Raw genomic sequence first — 23,809 nt, 5'->3', positions numbered from 1 at the left:
CGAGAACGTAAGACTCTTCGCGTCTACTCGTCAGCTCCGAAATCGGCAACTGTTTTGGATTCCTGGCCACCGCACTAACTACGGACTGTTTAACCCGTTGGATTTTTGTTGTAGATTGTATAATCAAGTGTGTAACGTTTTCGATTTTAATATAAGTAAACTAGTTTTTAAGAATAGGATTAAATTTTTTTAAAACGGTTTGTGTGACAATTTTTGTCAAAGATGTAGTAGCAAATAAATAAATGAATTGTTCCTCATTCCTAAAGGATTTTTGAGCAACTCTAGCAAGTTCCTTCTAGTTTTCCTCCAACAGGAATTCCGTAGCATTCAATGACTTTTAAAATTTTCTAGGTGCCATTTAAGTTTCGCCTTCGGAAAAGTTAATCATAACGTCCACAGCCAGCCGTTCATGGTTAGGTTTATCCGGTAGGTGGCGAATGAGTCTTAGGTATTTTAAAACGTTTTTATCTCGAGATTTTTTTTATAGAAGAAAACCAACTTTGGCAGAGTCGATCAGAACATCGACAACTATGCGATGATGATTCAACACGCTAAGCACGAACAGGCCTAACAAGTAGAACAATTTTTCTACACAGCCGTAGCTCAGGTAATAATGAATCCAATTTCCATCATTTTGCATAACCTTAACCATATACTATCCAATAAACGTATAGGGGAAAGCCGATTGGAATTTCATGCAGCTTCCGCTGAGAACAAGGCCAAATCATTAGTTCCGTTTTTCTCACAGATTGGTTAAGTATTCAAGTCATTGGTCTCTCGGAACCTCTCTAAGATAACAATATTCTGTCTTCAGCAAAGTTCTTCACAACAATGACCACATCCTGGTGATGAATTTCATAGTTCCGAATTACGTCGCCTCGTAGCACTAGTTTTCAGACCAGATAAGATCATCTGAGACTCTCTCCAATGATCCTCTGAAATTTCCTCCAGCTATTCCTGTGGGAATCCCTCATGGGACTCATTAGGAAATTCCTACAGGGAATTCCTCCAGGGTTTATCCTTGAATTTCATTGCGCATCCATAAAGTGCTTCCTTTGAGAATTATTCTATGTATTCCTTCCGAAATATCTTCCTCAATATCTCAGGAAATTCTACAAGAGATCCCTCCCGAAATTCACTAAAATATTACACTAGAAATTCTTTCTTCAAAGATTTCTCTTATTATTATTCGAAAATTTCTCAGGAGATTCCTCTATGAAATCTCTAAGTTGCTTCTAGAGGGAAAAAGATTCCCTCCGAAATTCTTCCAGGAAATGCTTCTAGAAACCTTCCAAGGATTCCTTCGATTTTTGCTCCAAGGATTATTTCGGAAATTTTAGGAATCCTTTCAATTACTCCTTCAAGTTCCTTGTTTCGGGAATTCCTCTAGTGGTTCCTTTGAAAAATATTTGAGGGATTTCTATCCAAATTCTTCCAGGGATTCAAGACTTTTTACAGAAATTCCTGTAAATATGCATTCTCCACAGACTACTTCAGGAATTTATCCAGGGATTCCTTCGGTAATCGTTCAGAGGGTTTCTGGAATTTCTCCAGAGGTCATTTTGTAAAGTTAACCGACAATCCATCTTCCAGCGCTTGCTCTCTAAATTTCTCCATAGATTCTTCCAGAAATTCTTTCCAAGCTTTAATACTACAGCAATTTCATCTAAAACCACTCCAGAATTCCCTCCACGATTTCTCCATGGATTTTTTTTCCGAAATTCATCCAGGGGGTTATTTTGGAATGTTCTTTGGAAGGGCGGTTTTGTGACGACAAAAATGTCAAAGACCTCGTACAAAAAGTGTGATGTAGCGGAGGGAGGGGGGTTGAAAATACGCAATTTTTGCGAGACGTCATTTATGAATGTTCCCTAATTCATTATTTAGGGATTCCTTCAAGAGTCTCTAAAGGATTTTTCAGAAATTCCTCTAATGATTCCGCTGAGGATTTTTCGAGGGATTACTTTGCATATTTCATGAAGAATTAGCCTTACTTAAACTAAAAATCAATTTAAAACAAAATGCCAATTCTACCAGGGTTTCAAGACTGTGGATATTAATCCAACAGAGATCCCCTCAGGAATTTCTCCAGGGGTTTCTTTGGGAATTCCTTCAGAGACTCCATAGGGGTTTTTAAGTGATTCCGTTAGGAATTCCTGTAGAGATTCAATCGAGAATTTTTCACAGGGTTCCTGGAATTTCTCCAGAGTTCCCTTTGTAAAGTCATTCGAGGATCCATTCTTTTAAAAAAAATCCCCGTATGTTTTTTTTTTCAGGGAGAAATTCCTTATTATTAAGATTCTTGGGGAATTCCTGTAATAAGCCTTAGAAGTATGTATGTACAGCACAGTAACTTAGCATTAAGCCTTATTGAGGACGCTCTGTTGGCGTTTACATTCACAATAAATGTTAGTTGGGATATGGGTATTAGTATGGGACAAACATCAAATTCTCACTCCAGTCGTCTTTTTTTATTCCATTTAGGTCCCATATGAACTGTGCAAAATTTCAGCGCAATCGGTGAAACTATAATTTAGCGCAAGTGGTTCAAAGTTTTCATAGGATTTACTATGGGAAAAGTTACACTTTCAGATAAAAAATCCCAGAGGTCGCCCCTTGTGTCCTTAATTCAAATTGATCAATGCTTCTTGTAGAAAAATCATTAATGAAACTTTCCTTCGAAGACCGCAAAACGATTGAATGCTTGTGAAAAAAGTTAATGATTTATTACCAATTAGTGATCCAACGAATGGCTTTTTGTTTTGTTTTATCAGCAGCACTGCTGCTGCCGTTGTTGCATGGGGTGGCGGGAGGCTTAACAACCCAAAGAAACAGCAGCAGCCAAGGCAGCAGCTACAGTGCTGCTGATAAAAAAAAAACAAAAAGCCGTTCGTCGGATCACTAATCGGTAATAAATCAATAACTTTTTCCACAAGCATCCAATTGTTTTACGGTCTTCGAAGGAAAGTTTCATAAATGATTTTTCTACAAGAAGCGTTGCTTGATTTTAATTAAGGAGACAAGGGGTGACCTCTGGGATTTTTTGTTTGAAAGTATAACTTTTCGCATAGTAAATCCTATGAAAACTTTGAACCGCTTGCGCTAAATTATAGTTTCACCGATTGCTCTGAAATTTTGTACAGTTCATATGGGACCTAAATGGGATCTAAAAAGTCGACTGGAGCGAGGATTCATTTTTTCCATACAAGCATGTCCCATACTAATGGGTATATTTGATATGGGGTAGAAGTCTGGACTCGGAAAATGCAACCAGAATATCCAAGATGGTGGTCTACAATTCAAGATGGCGGATAAAATTCAAAATGGCGGCTGTTTAATGGAGGTTTTGGCCCCAATATTGGTATTTTTGATATGTAGCAGATGTCCGGAATCAAAAGATGGCGATCGGAATATCCAAGATGGCGACCTAAAATCTTAGAATGGCGTTTTTTTAGAATGGCGTGATCAAGATGGCGGCTGTTTAACGGTGTTTTAGGCTCTAAAACCATTCAATATGGAATGGGTAAGAAGTCCAAAAATGGCGAGTGAATTTTTATTTTATTTGTTTATTCTTTGGCAGTTTTGTTGCGAGTTGAGTTTCAATTGACTTCAGCAATTTATTTGTAAATTCCTTTACTTTGAGATTGCCTTCAGTAAATCAATTGGGAATTCCTTTAGGAATTTCTGAGGATTCTTTTGGAATGCTTTTGGTTATTCTTATGGCATGATTTCTCCTCGTGGACTTTTCTGATCAACATAATACTCAGATTCGCTTGGCACTTCATGGCATAGCTAACCCTATTTCTAATTCGTTCTTCGCTCAATCTCACTCTGTTTATTCACTCCAACTAAAAATCTTCTCCAAACAACACCGCTTAATGAAGGTGAGTGCATGTTTGCTGTTTTCCGGTTTCCATTTTTTCCCAGAAACACTTTTTTTTATAGAATTTCCAACCGCCTGCTGGGAGACCAAAGGACCAAGCATTATCCCATTATTCGGTGAACGTTTTGCCACTTTGTTTGCCATCACCGCACAACGCGCCGCTTTGTGCTTTTCTTTCGCTGAATAGAAGGAGGAAGTTTGAAATACCTGTTTCACGGCTACTGTTGCAGCCAGGAGAAGCGGCAGCAGCAACAGCAGCAGCAGGACAAAATTAATTTATTATATTTCACGCCACAGACCGTGGTGGGGCTGAGCTGTTGATGATGATGACGACCAAGTTCATAAAACGTTCGTCGCCTCACCACCGTGCCACTGCCGAGTCGGTGAGGAGACAAACACTATGACCTGAACGCCAGCATCATCATCATCCAGCAGCTTTGGTCCACACAATGTGGCTCAAATGAACGGTTAGTTGAGTAAAGAAGACTTTATCTTCCCGCCTGCGTCTATGGTGGCGGTTGGGCGCCTTCATCGTCCGTCGTCATTGCATAGCAAGCGGTGAGTTTCTTGCTGTTTGTTTTTCGCTGTTTTTTTTTCTCAGTGCAGATTTGGCCTACTGTTTCGCGAATTGATGGTGGTCAGTGGGAATAAGTGCTGCTAGGTTTTTTTTTTTTTTTTTCCTTCTAAACCATAGGGGGATAAATCTGCTCATCAGACACCCTAACAGGAAGGTTAGGGTAGTGTGGGGATGAGGCCGTCTTCTACGATGCCGGTAGAAGCCAGGACTACTCTCTCCTCGACCCACTAAAACACATTCCTATGGTCGCCAAACCCTACGTCTCTCCGGAACCACCAAGAAGGTATTGCTTCAGAGAGGGGCTAGTGCATATCGCACCCTCAAGGTTAGCTGCCGTAGCCTAGCAGCAACGAACATCGATGACTCGCACTGGAGAGTCCATCACGATAGCATGCTGGCGCTTAGCCAGTTTCCCGAGTGGTCCTCGCCACTCCCTTTGTCCTCGGAAGGCGGGCAGGGTCAACCCCGCCCGCGCCCTACTGCTGAGCGGACATCAAGAACTGATGCCCACATGCAACCCGATCTGACCTGCTGAAGGCAAGGGTATCACTACCCTTCAGGCCTTATCAGCTGCATCCGTAGGTTGCAGACAGCAGGGTCTCACCTACCCCGACCCTTGCCGGGGACCCCTTTCCAACCGCGGGCTCAGATCCAACCCAGTAGACTTACGCCACGACAGCACCGCTACCGGGACTTCCTCTCCGCGGCCACTTAATCGCTGTAAGGGTCGATCTCGACCGCAGGGCACCGGTATGACCTACGAAGCCGACTTCGAACCCCTGGACCACCTCTTGTACTGCATCTGGACTAGCCAATCTCCGAGTCCACGCGCCACCTCCTTTGTAGCTCCCAGACGATATGGGTGATAGCCGTTGAAACGGCATTCCAGCTAATCTCATCCCTACACATTCTCTGGACCAAGTTGTCCGGAGTTGTGTCCTCCCCGCATGTGGCAAGCATGCGGTCACGCATTGTGCGAAAACGCGGGCACACGAACAAAACGTGTTCCGCCGTTTCCTCTAAACCATTGCACACTGGGCATTCGGGAGAATCCGCATGCCCGAAACGGTGTAGATACTGTCGGAAGCAACCATGACCTGTAAGGACCTGTGTCAGGTGGAATGAAACTTCCCCATGGCGCCTATTAATCCAACTATCTACCCTCGGTATCAACCTATGGGTCCACCTTCCTTTGGTGGAACTGTCCCACGCGCGCTGCCATTTGACCATAGAGGCCATCCTGACAGTCTTGCGTATGCCTCTTGTGCCGCGCATTTCGAAGCACTCCATATCCTCACTGATAAGAATGCTGATGGGCACCATACCAGTAATGACGCAGAGAGCGTCGTGTGACACGGTACGGTACGCGCTTGCAACCCTCAGACACATAAGCCTGTAAGTACTTTCCAGCTTCCGTCGGTAGCATTCAGTACTTAGCGCGGTACCCCACGCCGGGCCGCCATACCTAAGTATGGACGTAGCAACACTAGCCAGAAGCTTGCGCTTACTGGCGTACACCGCTGAGCTATTGGACATCATCCGGGACAGTGCCGCAATAGCTGTGGAGGCTCTTTTACAGGCATAATCGACGTGGCTACCGAAGGTAAGCTTATCGTCGATCATCACGCCCAAGTGCTTGACAGAGCGCTTCGACAGGATAGTGCACTCTCCTACACTGATCTCCGTCTGCTGCGCCGACTGCATGTTGTTAACAACCGTCACCTCTGTCTTGTGGTGAGCCAGCTCCAGTTTTCTGGACCGCATCCACGCCTCCACAACCTTGATCGAGTGGTCGGTAGTCAACTTCACCTCCTCGATCGTTTCACCGTAGACTTCGAGCGTAATATCGTCGGCAAATCCGACAATCACCACTCCCACTGGGTACTCTAACCTCAACACCTCGTCGTACATGACATTCCATAACACCGGACCCAGGATGGAACTTGCGGGACTCCTGAGGTTATGTGAAAGCACTTCCGACCCACCTCCGTGTCGTATACTAGTACGCGATTCTGGAAGTAGCTTCCGAGAATCTTGTACAAGTACTCCGGTATCCCCAGACGCAAGAGCGCATCAGCAATAGCAGCCCAACTGGCGCTATTAAATGCATTCCTTACATCCAGAGTCACTACCCCGCAAAAGCGAATTCCCCTCCTCTTAGGCTCGAGTGCTTTCTCGGCGGTTTTTGTAACCGACAAGATAGCGTCTACGGTGGACCTCCCCTTCCGGAAGCCATACTGGTTGCTCGAGAGACCATTTACGCCCTCAGTGAACTTCAACATTCTATTGAGGATGATCTTCTCGAGCACCTTCCCCGCCGTGTCAATCAAGCATATTGGTCTATATGCCGACGGGTCTCCGGGTGGTTTCCCCGCCTTTGGCAATAGTACCAGGCTCTGCCTCTTCCAAGCTTCTGGGAAAACTCCCTCGTCCAGGCATTTCTGCATAGCAGACCTGAACATCTCGGGAGTTTCTGCAATAGCTACTTTTAAGGCCAGGTTCGGAACTCCGTCCGGTCCTGGGGCCTTACCTACGCTAAGGGACTTAGCTATCCCCGCAAGTTCCACATCGGTGACCATTTCCTAATCGCCAGCCCCAGTCCCCGGCTGTCCTACGAAAGGAGGCCAAGGACTAGGATCATGACGCGGAAAAAGTCCTCCAATGATCCCCTCCAACATCTCTGGAGATTGCTCTGTAGGAGCCATCACACCTCTCGTCTTGGCCATAACGATCCTGTAGGCATCACCCCACGGGTTCGTATTGGCACTCTGACAGAGACCCTCAAAGCAGGCCTTTTTGCTTGCTCTTATCTCGGTCTTGAGCGCGGCTTTTGCAGCGGCGAACACCACCCGCCGTTCGTTTCGCTCTTCCTCTGATCGTGCTCGCTGCATCCGCCGCCTAGCCCGTAGGCAGGCGCGGCGCAGGTCCGCAATCGCGTCGGTCCACCAGTAAGCCGGTGGCCTCCCATTTCTAGGGTGGACTCTCCTAGGCATGGTCGCATCACACGCACGTGAGAGCACCGCTACCAGCTCGTCGCCGTCTAAACCGATTAAGTTTCGCTCACGGCGGAGCGCCTCCCTAAATACCCCTTCGTTGAAGTATGATGTCTTCCACCTACGAGGGCTTGGCCTTGGCCTAGCCGCCTCTTCTTCTATCCGCTGTCTGCTGTTGTTGTAGTCGATACTGTAGCGAACCGCCAGGTGGTCGCTGTGAGTGTAGCCATCATCTACTCTCCAGTTCGAACTACTTGTTAGGCCAGGACTACAAAAGGTCACGTCAATAATTGACTCCGCTCCGTTTCGACTATAGGTACTCTTGGTACCGACGTTAGCCAAGTCGACATCTAAGATGGCCAGTGTTTCTAGCAGGATCTGACCCCGCTGGTTCGTGAAACGGCTTCCCCATTCCACAGCCCAGGCATTAAAGTCACCCGCTATTACCACCGGCCTTCGCCCTGTTAGCACGGTCGTTAAGCGGTCCAGCATTTGCGTGAACCGCTCGATCGGCCACCGCGGAGGCGCATAACAGCTACAGAAGAAGACCCCGTTTACTTTGGCGACCACGAAGCCCTCATAGGTAGTAGACACCAACTCCTGCACGGGGTATTTACCCGTCGTCCATATCGCCGCCATTTTCCTGGTCCCATCCGAGGCCCAGTTGCCGTTGCCGGCGGGTACTCGGTATGGGTCCGAAATGATGGCGATATCCGTCTCCCACTCAGAAACCGCCTGACAAAGCAGTTGCTGAGCCGCATCACAGTGGTTCAGGTTCAGCTGCGTTACCTGCACTGTGATTTATTGCTCACTGCGGCTTTCTTAAAGGCCGGGCACCCTGGACCACCCATCGCATGTCTGTTTTTCGAGGTTTTCCCGGTACAGATCATGCAGATGGGCGGACTCGTGCAGCTTTGGGCCTTATGACCTTCAGCGCCGCATCGCCTACACAGTTTGCGCCTGTCGGGGCCTTTGCAGTCCCACGACTTGTGTCCTGGTTCCAGACACCTGAAGCAAACCTCAGGTGGCTCGTGGAATGTCAGGTGACAAACACACCAGCCCACCTTAATACTCCCTACTTTAACGGACTTTTTAACATCCGCCACAGGTAGCTGAACCAGAGCTATCTGTGTCCCTGCTGGCCCCTTCCGCAGCCTGACGGCTGTGGCGGCCACCTGAACATTGCACTGTTGCCGCAGTGCCGTGACGAGCTCTTCCGCTTCGGTGATCTCGTCTAGGTCTTTGACCTTCAGAGTCGCCTCATGCGTAAGAGCCCTCACCTCCACTCCATCTCCAAGGACCTCTTCTGCCAGCCTCTTGTAGGCGGCGCCCTTGTGATCCTTCTGGCGCTTAAGCTCCAGGATCATTTCGCCCGTACGAGTACGTCTGATACTGCGTACGTCGGCTCCAAGACCCTCGAGCTTGGCGTCGCACCTCATCGCCTTCAAGACGTCCGAGTATTTCGACTGTTCGGTCTTGATGACGATTGCGTCACCTTTTTCGCGCCTGGCACCTGCCTTCCTACGCCTTGGCTTGGCGACCTGCGCTTCTACCTGCGGATTCCCCTTCTTCTTCCTCTTCCGCTCCACCTTTGTCCAAGGAGGGTCTTCTCCTTGGACCGCCCTGCTCTGTGGCTGCTGAGGGCCCACCATTGGTCGCAACCCCTTGTTCCCATCAATCCGAGACGGGCCGGCCTTTTCAGGCCCACCCTTCCCAGCTTTCCGGGAACCCTGGCTGGGGTCCGACTTTCCGGCATAACCACCGGCTTTCGGGGTTATTATGCGCCTGGCCTTGCGGGCACCGCCAGACAGCTCCTCACCTGACGGCTGCCTCGCCCGCTTCTGCGAATGCTTGTCACGTTTGTCACGAGCATTCGCTTCCACATTTGCTAAGTTTACAAATGACCATGCGCTCACATTGTTTCCCAGAAGACGCTTCATAGCTACAGAACTTTGTACAGACAGTGGGAATCTTTCTGCATTTTGATCTCATTCGTCGCATAGCACAAAACCGGTGTTGTTTTTGCCAGTTTCAATTAAATAGACCTTCTAAGGGTCGAGCTGCCGCTTTTTTCATCCATTCACACGTACCTTTTGCTACACTGAAACACAATTTATATGGAATGGAAAAAAATGCGAACGGCTTCTGGGACAATGCACTCTCTCCATGTAGGCACGTTCAGGACGACAGGACACTGACCGGTTGGCCAGTGGAATTTTGCAGGGCCATTACTTTTCCGTTCCCATTTTTCGGACTGCATTCTGAATGCAGTTCATTTCAAACTTTTTTTGGGCATGAATAGTGAATGTAACGTTAATTTACAATTCTGGACTACCGCATCATCAGATGAAATCAAACTTGTATGAGGCTTCAAAGGCACAGTGCTGAATTTTATCATTTTCAACTCATGGAAATCTAAAAAAACTATTTGTACTAGCTTAGGTTGATCACTCAATGCTGTTACATCTCATCCCCACCCCACCAACTACGCTCCTTCCGAACTTCAAAAGTCACAGCTTTTTCACGGCCTTCCCACTGGACCATAATTAATCATCATCCAGCGCGCGACGTTCACACAGCGGACTCGGGTTTTTTTTCGTTGCACATTCTGCTCTCCCACACAACGCAGTGTCACAATTCGTTTTCCACTTGATGGCCGCGACCGCCGCCGCTACCATGGCCAGACCGCCATCATCAGAGTGGACAACCGACGCGACGACGACGACGACGCTCCAACCGTCCGTCGTGGTAATTCAAATTAAACCACCATGGACCACTACGCCAACACTCCATGCCGTCTGCCGTTTCGCTGGCTGGCAGTAGTCTTGAATGAAACAAAAAATGTGAAAATTTCATGAGCCTTCCAGGCTCGGTGCAGAGTAGGCGAGTAACGCCGGACATGTGTCATCTCGCGTGTGGAATAAATAACTCAAACAATGTTTATTTGCTTTACGGTGACCTCCCAGTCTGGATCTGGAACAGTCGAAAAATGAAACAATTGAAAAATAAGGGCAAAAGATTTAAGCAATTATTGGATTAATGTAGTTAAAAATTTCAAGTTCACTAGCATAACGTGGAGAATACAGGTTCCGGGTCGAACGCCTTTTGGCCAAATGCCGTTTGGCCGAAAAAGGTATGATGAATTATGTTAAAATGGCAGGACGGTCCAAAATTTTCCAAAAATCTAATCAAATCGAAATCCAAATCTCAGTGGTTTTTCAAGCTTTTAAGCTGAAATTTTGTACACATCAAGGGGAATAGTTGTACCATAAGATGTATTGATGGACATCCCCTTGCACCCTCCCCCCTTTTGGGTCGAAATAAGTGGCTTTTTTCGAATTTTTCGGAAATGTTTCGTGAAATTGTTTAAATACATGATTTTTGTCATTGATAGATAGGTTTCGGAGATCTCTGATGTCCGATTTACATTGGTTATCAAATCCAATAAACCTAGATCATCGCAAGGCCTCCAATACGTTATGGAATTTGAGTCATATGCTCTGTAAGCGGTCAACAGGATCTACCGCAGATCCAATGCAATATAACTGTGCGGCTTTTGACCGTTATGTTCCGAGTTGCTTTGTAATTGACAGAGAAGTACTACCTCCGGTTTCGGAACATGTCAAGGTACACAAAATGTCCTGGAGTTCAGGACTTCTGAGGTCTACAGAATCTACCGCAATCACCATGCCATCTACGTTGGTGATCATTGACCATTGTTATCCATGGCTTTCCGAAATGTTACGAGAAAATTTTTCTGAGGTTGTCCGACATTGTAAGGTACGCAAAATGTCCTGGAGTTCAGGACTTCCAAGGTCTAAAGAATCTACCGCAATTACTATGCCATCTACGTTGGTGATTATCGGTCATTGTTATCCATGGCACTCCGAAATGTTACGAGAAAATTTTTCTGAGGTTGTACGACATTGTAAGGAACGCAAAATGTCCTGGAGTTCAGGACTTCCAAGGTCTAAAGAATCTACCGCAATTACTATGCCATCTACGTTGGTGATTATTGGTCATTGTTATCCATGGCACTCCAAAATGTTATGAGAAAATCTTTCTGGGGTTGTGCGACATTGTAAGGTACGCAAAATGTCCTGGAGTTCCGGACTTCCAAGGTCTACAGAATCTACCGCAATCAACATGCCATCTACGTTGGTGATTATTGGTCATTGTTATCCATGGCTTTCCGAAATGTTACGAGAATTTTTTTTCTGAGGTTGTACGTCATTGTAAGGTACGCAAAATGTCCTGGAGTTCAGGACTTCCAAGGTCTACAGAATCTACCGCAATTCTACGTTGGTGATTATCGGTCATTGTTATCCATGGCACTCCGAAATGTTATGAGAAAATCTTTCTGAAGTTGTGCGACATTGTAAGGTACGCAAAATGTCCTGGAGTTCCGGACTTCCAAGGTCTACAGAATCTACCGCAATCAACATGCCATCTGCGTTGGTGATTATCGGTCATTGTTATCCATGGCACTCCGAAATGTTATGAGAAAATTTTTCTGAGGTTGCGCGACATTGTAAGGTACGCAAAATGTCCTGGAGTTCCGGACTTCCAAGGTCTACAGAATCTACCGCAATCAACATGCCATCTACGTTGGTGATTATTGGTCATTGTTATCCATGGCTTTGCGAAATGTTACGAGAAAACTTTTCTGAGGTTGTGCGTCATTGTAAGGTACGCAAAATGTCCTGGAGTTCAGGACTTCCAAGGTCTACAGAATCTACTGCAATTACTATGCCATCTACGCTGGTCTACGTACTTGATCATTTTTTTTTATTTGCCTGCAGTTTTGAGAAAAACACCAAACTAGATCCTTTTTCGTACACTTCGTTTTTCGTACAGAATAGCTAGTAAACATTTATTGCAGGTTTACACACAATAGAAGGACTTTAAATTATTGTTAAAGTTTTCAAAACTGTGTTTTTATGGAGGCATGCCTTATGATGTTTTTTCAAAAATGGATCACAATGGATCCCCTTTTGAGCACATGGTTAATTTAAAGGGACAATAACTCCAGAAGCTTCCTATTAGTTTTCTTTTCAAGTTTTCTTGTATTTTTTGATGAATATGTGTAGGATCGTAGCAATCATTGATCTCAGTCCTGTCAGTATGTAACGAAAAACAGTGTATAATAAATTCATTCATTTCTCAACCATCAACCAGAGTAGACGTCTCTTCACTGGCGACGAGGATAACACTGTTCAAGCGGATCTCAAGCAACAGAGAAAATTCCAACCAAGAGATGGCCTGGCCAATGGTACGTGAGTATACTTGATCGAGATTGCTCTCAGGAATGATTCCAGATATCCCCGGTAGACCCCGGATTCTAAGGGATGAACTTTGCAGTGAGGAAGAGTTCCTTCGATGAACGAATACTCTGTCCTACTGTAAAACCCGGAATCTCAGGGATGAAATCTATTCAGGGAATCTGGACCCGGACCTTGTAAAATCCCGTTGGCTCTCAGGGATGTTTCCAAAATCCTGACGATGGGCCCCAGATTCTTAGGGATGTCTTTTACAATAAGAGAGAGCGATTACTCTGCTTTACTGTAAAACCCAGAATCTTAGGGATGATGCCTATTCGAGATGGTGCGGACCCGGAGCAACTGAATAAATGTGAGTCCCAGAGGCGATTCCTCGAGGGATGAAGCTCACAAATTAAACCATTATTTGGAATGATAGTACGCCTATCACATAGAACTCCGAGGCGATTCCTCGAGAGATTATTTCACTGTATGAAAAAATATTCAAATAAAAATATTTTAAGAGTGTGAAATGAAAGCTAGACTTTCGTCATTTTAAGCGATGCATAATTATTCCTAATTAAATAGGTAAATCCCATGGTGCCACCCTTCCTTGAGGATGCCGAAGGTCCCGCGTCGGCTAGATGGAGCAAATGGCGTGAAAATTTCGATGCGTACCTCGCATGGAAGCAAATCGATGATCATGAGGAGAAGTTCAGGACGCTGATGATGTTTGGAGGTCCGGATGTTCGGAAGGTGATTGCAAAAGTCAACGGCGTAGAAAATCCCCTGGACAATCGCTACCGTGTCGCTGTCAATCTACTGGACGACTACTTCATACCACGTGTTTCAAAAACATATGAGCGGCAGAAATTTCGGCAAATGACACCGATGGAAACGGAGAAGCTGGACACATTTGTCATACGGTTGAAGCAACAGGCAGCCTACTGTGATTTCGGTGACCAAACCGAAAACATGATTGTGGACCAAATCGTTACTACAACGGAAGATGCGAAACTGAAGCGGAAATGTTTGGAGAAAGATCTCACGCTAATTGAAGTAGTGAGTATTGGACGTACCAACGAATCAGTCAAATTTCAACTCAGCGACTGGAAGCACCAGGAACCAGCAAAATCGACTCCGAATTTGATGAACAACTTCAAGTCAGCAACAGAAGATGATAACGTACTGAAGATCAGCTCTAGAAACTACGTACAACAAAGGTCACGGTGCACTCGGTGTGAAGGAAGACATAGTCCCAACGATCCTGCTTGTCCAGCAAGGTCACAGAAATGCAAAATGTGCGGTCAAGTTGGACACTTCGGCCGTTGCTGTCTAACAAAACGTAGGAAGTTCAACAAGCCTTCATCATCGTCACGAATCTCGCCGCCGGACGAATCCATGGCCAAATCCAGACAGCCTAGAACTAGACGATTTGTTCGCGAGATAGACAGCACCAGCGAGAGGCCAGCAGAAACATCACCGGATGAAATCTTCGACCTGTTCCATCTTGGTTCTGGTAAGCGATTCGTTAGTGTGCAAGTAGGAGGTCACGCCGTGAAGTTCGTAGTCGATACCGGAGCTGATGAAGATGTGTTATGTGAAAACGACTGGATTACGCTGAAACAAGCAGGATTTGAAGCATACTCAGTACGGAAGGGAAGCCAGAAGACGTTCAACGCATACGGTTCCAGCACTCCACTCGAAGTTCTTGGCGAGGTCGAGACAGAGCTTGTTTGTGGAAACAGGCAGGCTGATACAACGTTGTACGTGATCGCCAAAGGCAAGTGTTCGCTACTGTCCGGTAATTCCGCTGTTGAACTGGGCATCATCAAGTTTCTACAGGCCATGGAAAACCGTACGTTTCCGAATGTTGTAGGTAAGCAATGATTTTATTTTTTTCCTATCAAACATACTGAATAAAAAAAATAGTATATATATGTATATAAATATTAAAAGAAATTAAATTTCTGAATTAGGAACTGATGTTGAAAATCAACCGTTTCCAAGTATGAATGGTAAGCACTAATTTCATTAAAACAAAATTTCACACCTACAAAGAACAAATTTTGAAAATTAATCATTTCCAAAACAGGAATTGTCGCTAACATAAAAATCGACAAATCTGTTCCACCTGTTCGCCAAGGGTTGCGCAGGATCCCCTACCCGTTAGAACAACTAACACTTGCGAAATTGAAAGAACTTGAAAGCCAAGACATCATTGAACGTGTCAATGAGGCTTCGGAATGGGTCTCGCCAATGCTAGTGAAGCGGAAGAGTCAAACGGAAGTTCGTATCATTGTTGACCTCCGTGAAGCTAATAAGGCTGTTGTGCGAGAAGTACATCCTCTGCCAACCCTCGAACAAATTACTAAAAAGATTGGAGGGAACAAGGTTTTTACCAAAATCGATATTCGACAAGCATTTCACCAGATCATTCTTAGCGAGCAGTGTCGATATATCACTACCTTCATTTCTCCACTCGGATTGATGAGATACAAAAGATTAATGTTTGGTCTCTCAGCTGCTCCCGAACTGTTCCAAAAAGCAATGGAAACAATTTTTGCAAACTTGCCATGGCTAATAATCTTCATCGATGATATTCTCATCCCAGCCAAAACTGAGGCAGAATTATTGTCCAGAACAAAACTAGTACATGAACAGCTTCAAAAATACAACATTCTTATTAACCCGGACAAAGTGGAAACCAACGTTACCAGCCTGGATTTCTTGGGGTATCACATCTCAGGGAAAGGAATCTCAGTCGCTCGGGAAAAACTAGACGCAATAAGAAATCTACAGCCTCCTAAGTCGACAGAAGAAGTTAGAAGCTTTCTTGGACTAGTGAATTTCGTTCATCGCTATGTCCCTGATATGGCCACCGTAACTTATCCCTTAAACTTACTAACTCGTAAGGGAACTGCATTTCACTGGGATCCCATTCATCAACTCGCTTTCGAACAAATCAAAACCATTCTGCTGAAGGAAGAAACACTCGGATTTTATGACCCCGGAGATGATACATATGTCATTGCGGATGGAAGTCCAGTGGGTTTAGGAGCTGTTCTTGTTCAGAAGGACCACTCCGGCCAATATCGAGTCATATGCTATGCTTCCAAAACTCTTACGGTTACTGAGCAAAAATATGCGCAAACCGAACGTGAGGCATTAGCCTTAGTGTGGGCATGTGAAAAGTTTTATTACTACTTATACGGAAAATCATTTTGGCTGATTACGGACCACAAACCACTAGTCGTAAGTATGGTGGAGTCGCATGGATCAAATGATAGAGCAATATGTGGGAAATTGTACCGGTTGTGTATTAGTGTCAGTACCAAACACGCTTCCAATTTCAAGAACAGATTTGCCAAACAGGCCATGGATGAAAATTGCAATAGATTTCACGGAGGTTCCAGGGGGATATCATTTGTTAGTTGTAACTGACTATTTTTCAAGATATATTGAAATAGTTATTCTAACTTCCATGACGGCTAAACTAACAATTACCAAGCTAAGAGAAATTTTTGCTCGATTTGGGTTCCCTGAAGAAATCGTATGCGATAATGGACAACCTTTCTCTTCAGAAGAATTCACTAATTTCTGCAAATCCAGCGGTATTACTATCAACCATACAGTTCCGTATGCTGCATTCCAAAACGGCTTGGTAGAAAGACAAAATCGCACACTTCTAAAGACGATCAAAATTAGTGTCTCCATGGGCCGTGACTGGAAGAATGACCTACAGGATTTTCTACATTCTTATCGTGCAACACCACACAGCGTAACAAACTATTCACCATCGGAACTTATGTTCGGCTGGAATATACGAGATAAACTACCAAAGACATCACGTACTGTAGATTTGGATCAAGCAAGGCAAAACGACAAAAACTCGAAAGAAAAAGGAAAAGTATACACAGATACTAAACGTAAAGCAAGATCATCTAACATTGACGTCGGAGACAAAGTTGTAGTTAAGAATTTCGTCAAGAAAAACAAGTTGTCGACAACATTCAGCCCACAATTGCACATTGTCATTAAACGTAACGGCACACGCCTTCATCTGAAGAATGTAGAAACGGGTGTTGTTTCTGATCGTCATGTTAACCATACAAAACGAATAAGTAATGAAAATCCGATCAATATTCAAGATGAAGACTCAGGTATTAAAAAAAAACCTTCTCAACTCAATGTATCATGGACCTTGGCTTTTCATATACATTTTGGACAAATTATAAAGGTCTTATTATTCCAGGCACTGCAAACGAAGAGGAACTAATAATCACACAAAGTACCCAGGACAACCGGCATGAAAACCGAAGTGAGCCTGTTCATTCAGTGGGCCACCCCGAGGCAACTACAACTGGCTGGAAACGTCAAGCAGATTCGATAGTTCAAGAACAACGCAGACCAAAACGAATTCCAAAATACCTTAACGATTACAATTTGTATAACTTATATAACTAAGTATTAGATAACTGCAATAGAGGTAAAACATACATATACTTTAGAATTCTGAATATATTTACAAACTATTAGAAAAGGAGAGAGATGTAGGATCGTAGCAATCATTGATCTCAGTCCTGTCAGTATGTAACGAAAAACAGTGTATAATAAATTCATTCATTTCTCAACCATCAACCAGAGTAGACGTCTCTTCAATATGGTGTATTTGAAATTGTAAGATAACTTTAAATTGTTAAGGATGTGCCGTATTTTATAAATGGAGAGACTTGATCCCCCTCTTTCCCGAGCAGGAGAAAATAGCTGAAGAACTCAGGTATGGAAAACCGAATACCTACAACCTGAATGAGTTATTAAGAAGCCCTGCATAAGAGGTATAATACCTAAAATAATAACTGGTGTGTATTCTGTGCATGACACGTGAATAACGACATCAGGTATGCCAATACCTAAATAATAATCGGTGATTTTTCCATACAAATAGTGATTTTTCCATAACTGAATAATACCTCAAGTAGTCCTCAACACCAAACCAATAACTCGTTGAGGTATTTTATCAATACCTATAAAATACCAAGATGAGTTATTTTCAATACCTGGGTAACCGACTAATACCTCATTTTGGTATGGTACCTGATCTTGGTATGCTGCAGTTATGCGTTCCTGCTCGGGTTATGGTGTGTAATAAAATAATAATTACCTGACGTGTTTTATCATTGAATATACTAGAATTCCGAGTAAATAGAGGCTTCCGAATAGTATTTTATTTTTGACATGTATTATGTGTGTGTAATCCTCGAGGGATCAAGTCTCCTCATGTTACTGTTGTATATACTAAGCTGCATTAATTTAAATTTTTATATAACAGCCTTATTTGGATAAATACGTTTGACAGTATTTATACTATGTGCTGTGCAGGGCCCATATAGCCGAGGCGGTAAACGCACGGGTATTCAGCATGACCATGCTGAGGGTGACGGGTTCGATTCCCGGTCGGTCCAGGATCTTTTCGTAAAGGAAATTTCCTTGACTTCCTTGGGCATAGAGTATCTTCGTGCCTGCCACACGATATACGCATGCAAAATGGTCATTGGCAGAGGAAGCTCTCAGTTAATAACTGTGGAAGTGCTCATAGAACACTAAGCTGAGAAGCAGGCTTTGTCCCAATGAGGACGTTACGCCAAGAAGAGAGAGAGAGAGAGAGTGCATACACTACCCGTCATAAGTACGGACTCACAAAAAGTATTGCAACAATATTGCATCACCCTGACTCACCTCGATATTTCTAAAACCAGAATACCTACAAAAATGCCGCCTTCAGAAAAGTTGTTGCTTTTGGTCTTCTGAATAACTTACCTGAAGACAGCGTCTTTGCAAGTCCTCAGGTTTTGTTGATATCGAGGTGAGTCAGGGCGAAGTTGGAACCGTTTTGGTAAAACACTATTATTTAGACAACTAATTTTTGAACTGTCATATCTCAGAAACCAGTGAACCGAATTGAATGATTGATAACTTGATAACAGAATTGAAAAATCTTTGGATATCAATACTAAAATTTATTGGCATTGATGTAAAAAAAATACATTTTTTGAGAAAAAATCCAAAAAGTGCCAGTCCATGGTAACTTTTTCCAACGATAAAAAAGTACCTATGTTTTAATATTTTTTGAAGCATTTACATATTGTTAGTATACGTTCAAAATTTCATTCAATTCGATTCAGTGGTTTCCGAGATATGACACCTCAAAAATGAGTTGTTTGAAAAATAGTGTTTTACCCGAACAGTTCTAACTTTGCGAAATATTAATCAATCGAGCCCAAATTTGTACCAAAGATGCACTTATAACACCGACGAACCGACGTGACAGTGGTGATTCAAAACTGTCCCCCCCAAATTTAACGGTCGACCAGCGAAGCGAGCGATCGCTTCTGTCAAATCAGCGCAGACACGAACCATTTCCTATATGAACACACGGGGGTTTGGTGTCGAGCTAGCAAATCATCGCGAGCCGTTATAGAGGTGGCGATAGTGTTCGGCTATTTTTCATCATGGCGTCGCGGACAACAAATTTGAATTTATTTGTTCTAGCTGTCACGTCGGTTCGTCGGTGCTTATAATAGGTTGCCAAACAGTCAAAATTTGAGATTTTTTGATGCGCTCCATGAAAAGTTATAACTTGTTGAGCTTTTTTGTGAGAGAAAAACAAGATGCCTATCCCAAACATTTTGGCCATCCTCTTCATCTCTGATCGTAAATGAAGGCCTGCAAGTGGCATGTGTATGGAAAAGTTTTAAGGGCGAACGGGACGGTCGAGAAAATATCCGCCATTTCTCTGTTGTTTCTAAGATGGTAATCTCAAATGCTACTTCATATTTTGTAACAAAAACCTATCATTATGTATACTCACTTGCAGTGCATATGCTGATTGTTTTTGAGCATCTTCAGTACGATAAAACTCGAGATTACCATCTTCAAAATCGCGAGGCAAGTTGTTAGAAAGAGAGGCAAGACAGGAAAAATAACACGGTGTCCCGTTTCACCTTAAATAATCTTAGCTGTTGTTAATCAAACTGTTGTCAAACCACTTTCAAGGTTTAACTTTAAGCTTGATTATCTCGGAATAATCTACTTGGTGCTTGGTTCGGTTTAGTAGAACTCCAGCCAACTGGTAGTCACGTTTTGCAGATTGTCAGAATAAGTCATTTGAAAAAAAAAGTTTGTTATCCCACATGACAATGAATCTTTCCCTGATCTTCCATGATTTGTGTTAGCTACGAAAGGATGTAACACATTGGGCTAAAAGTGCACAAAGTATTAAAATAGTAATTCTACTATTTTTTAAACGCCACCAATCGAAAAGCAGTTGTTGTCAAAATACAGCAATTTAATGCAAATGCAAATGATTTTAAAAATTTTCGTCATGTCGTCGTCAAATCTGCGAAAGCCGTTTAGATTTTTAAAATATCAGGTTGAAACATGAATCTGGTATTAAAATTTGAATCGTACGGATTATTGTAGACATCTGTGGAAAATACCAGTACTAGTGATATTAGAAGAAAAAGTACTTCGTATACGTCAAATTCAGAATATTTGTGGACATGCACCATGGTGTAAGGTAAATTAAGTAAAGCGAACCATAATCCCAGGTCTTTATAATGAAATTTTGTATAAAAGTAGTACTTGTCCTCTCAATATAGCACGAGTGTTGCAGTTTTCCAGTCACTTTGTGGCATTAGTTGATCTTTTCGTGGCTAAACGCACGCTACGGCTCTGCAGGCATCGTAGATCAGTATTTGTACTCAAAAAGCCCGGTTGTACAGCAAAAATAGACCAAAGAAACCCGGTTTGATTCTAAAATCACTTTCACTAAATCTTCAATAACATTTTTCCGTCACACTTTGTATATCAAAACATCATATTGCTATAAGAACGCTCTTCAAGCTCATTTCCACACAATTTTTCTAGTTTTTCACAGAAATCTCTCCGCAACTTGTGTGCTAACACAGGAAAGTAACCCCTTCTTCACGTTCCATGATCCATATCACTTAGCAACAAATTTGTTCTCTGGTGAAAACCACTCATTCAACCAAATACAATCCACCAACTCCACATGGTCCATCAGCTGATTCCGACGTACAACCGATTTCAAAGACACGCATCAGCTGCGTAACCGTCCGTTCCGTTCCATTCCGTCGTCGATGACCGTTGATGCATATTCACCACCCCCGTCCACTGCCCCTCTCTGAGTAGTAGTATTCCAAATATAGTAACTGCACAAATAGGCTGCCCACATCACAACTGCATCATCAGCAGCAGCTATACACACCACATAGTCCTAGGTCCCACTACTGTTGGATCCGATTTGCCCGTTCCAGGAGAAAGCACGTTTCGCGACCGATTCCAAGCGCTGCCGAAGGGATACTAACCTAGCGCCCGGAAAGGATCCTACGACTTCGCGCGACTGGCTGGCTACCAGCAGCCGGTAGCAAGCTTTGTTCTGATATTATGCGAATGGGAATCGTTATCACAATGTTTACATCGAGCGGCGAGTGAAAGGGGGACATTTTGGCAGTGAGGGAGAACGGGACAACTCTAGGAGCAACTTTTCCGAACTGGGGGGCAGGTGAGTGGTGCGATTTGGAGATGTTGTTCCGAGTTGGGGATTCTGGGAGTAAGAGCGCATGCGTCCGGAAAATGTGTATGAACAAGAAGAATCAAAACAAAAACGGCGATTGAAATTGTTACTACGAGCACGGAATGCAAAATAAAAAAGTGTAGTAGAATTTGAAAAATTGTAATCCAGTGGTTCTCAACCTGATCATCATATATCTTAATAGCTGTTCCGTCAAACTTTGTTTTGTCTACTGCATTTTTTGACGTTCTAATTTCAAACCACCGTCCACAAAATGTATGAAACATTGAAAACTCTAACATCTTCACGTTTTTACTTCATAAACCAGAACAGCTCGGCGCGATTCTTCGGCATTCGCAAAACGAGAAAAGTGGTGAAGTCGTAAGTGGAGTGAAATTGAAACATCAAAATTTTCAATAATTTTCCAATATTAAGTGCTATGGGGGCTGCTTACACTAGTTTACAGCATTTTTGAACTCGGTAAGCTGATGATCATTTTTGGTGTAGAATCATGCCCTGAGTTCGAAAACGCGAAAGAAAAAAATTACAGTAGAGCGGAATTTTTTTCGACTTTCCATACAAGGTTGATGATTTGAAATCGATTTTTGTTCTATTTTTAAGCAAAGTCGCTCACTTCAAACATCTCATTCTCCGTAATAAATGCTCCGTTCGAGCTGAAATTTTTACTGTAACTCGCCTACATATGATATGTCAAATAAACGTCGAGAGATAATTTTTAAGTCGGTTTTTTCTTATTGAAAAAAAATACATTTCTTCATAAAATTTTGGGAATTTTGCTAAAATTTAAGAAGATCGTCCCTAAAACTCGCCAATATCTTGAATTTTATCAATCTGACGCAAAACCTGTATTCAGATGATCGAATGGTATTGTATTCAGCTTTTAATTTATGGAAAAAGATTTGAAATTGGTTGAACAAAACGCAATATATTTGAATTTTAGTAAATTACATATTTTGAAAAATTGCAAAACTCGATATTGAGCTAAAACTCAAAAACTGTTCCACTTAAAAATTTTTGAAGGTCAGTTTCGAAATCAGCACTAAATTGTGCTTCAAAAATTTTGGTCGTTTACAGAAGTTCACGACTTTCGTTTTATTTTGTAAACTTGTGTTATTGATAATCTACATCTTGTTGCTTCCTTCTTATGTATCATTGACAAAGGTAACCCAAGCAACACACATGTTATATCAAAGTAACGACAGCGCTAGTTTTGGTTATACAGAAGTTTATGTGACGTTATTTCAACATAATGTTAGAATTACGTCAAATTAACTTCTATACAACCAAAACTTGCGCTGTTGTAACTCCTATATAACATGTGTGTTGCTTGGGAAGTTGGAATATTTGTAATTCATGGCTATTTTCCATCTGATATGACGGGTATTAGCGCATATAACAAAGTAAATTTGTACCCTCTGAATTTTTCCGATTTTATATCGTTTAACTTTCCTATCTTATCATATGCTTTATAGATAGTTTGATATTTAAATATTCCTTGCAATATTCAAGTCATTGATTTTTCAATCTAAATTTTCATCACATCCATATCTATTTACACTCCCGATCAAAAGTTTGGGCTCTTATTTTTCTTCTTCTTTATAGCTCTACGTTCCCACTGGAACTTGGCCGACTTCTCTTCAACTTAGTTTTTTTAGCACTTTCACAGTTATTAATTTATTTTCTTTAGTTTTGTATAATTGTGGGTATTTTTTGTTAATGTAGTATAAATTTTATTACCTTCCAATGTTTCCTTGACCCGATTCAAAGTGTATACACTAAACGGTTATCGTTAATAATAAAGCTAAATTACAGATAAGAAAATAATTTAAGGGATTTCTTTGCCTGCCATTGTATGAATTTGTATATTGTGAGGCAAGGACAATGATACACTATGCCCAGGGAGTCGAAAAAATTTTCGCGACTGGAACGGGAGTCATACCTGCCGTCTGGAGACCCAAAAAGTTTGGGGTCACCTCCTCAAAAACATGTCTTTTTTATGTCCATATATCTACCAATTTGCGTCCACTTTCAAAACCCTATATCTCATTCTAAAGATAATAAGTCAAAGACACTTTGTATATGATTCAAATGAAAAATTTTCAAATATGTTTGTATGTAAACTTGAGCTAAAAATGCCAAATTTTATATAAAACTAGCTGTCCCGGCAAAATTTGTCTTACCAAGCGGTGATGGTTTGACAGTTGTTGATGACATCGCAGCAACGCACTCTAGATTGATTTCATTCCAATCACGCCAAATTTCTTCCCGGCTGATGAAAAATCTGTATTTTTACATTCTTTATTCTTCTTGAATGATTTTCGTAACTTTTTATACATATAAACACAGCCACCATGAATACGAATCGAACCATGCAAGAATCATGCTGATCGGTTCATCCGTTCGTGAGTTTTGTTGCCTCAAAGGGGCATCAAACTATACTTATGGCAGTGTCGCTGGAAAATGGGTCGATGAAATTTTAAC

The 23,809-nt window shown here is 42.8% G+C and overlaps 1 protein-coding gene across 2 annotated transcripts in view; it reads right to left on the bottom strand.

Annotated features, from left to right (window-relative positions):
• The window catches only part of LOC109427498 (carbonic anhydrase-related protein 10), a 213,329-nt gene extending 192,087 nt beyond the window's left edge, over positions 1 to 21,242 (bottom strand). The window contains exon 1 of one of the 2 annotated variants that reach the window (XM_029855841.2): positions 20,967 to 21,242. The gene's annotated coding sequence lies outside the window, so the exon portion shown is untranslated. The remainder of the gene's footprint in view (positions 1 to 20,966) is intronic. The other variant, XM_029855840.2, reaches the window with a different exon arrangement.
• Positions 21,243 to 23,809: the final 2,567 nt, after the last annotated feature.

This window comes from Aedes albopictus, chromosome 1, assembly GCF_035046485.1.
Source record: "Aedes albopictus strain Foshan chromosome 1, AalbF5, whole genome shotgun sequence".
NCBI lineage: Eukaryota > Metazoa > Arthropoda > Insecta > Diptera > Culicidae > Aedes > Aedes albopictus.
This window is presented reverse-complemented; position numbering and strand designations above follow the sequence as displayed.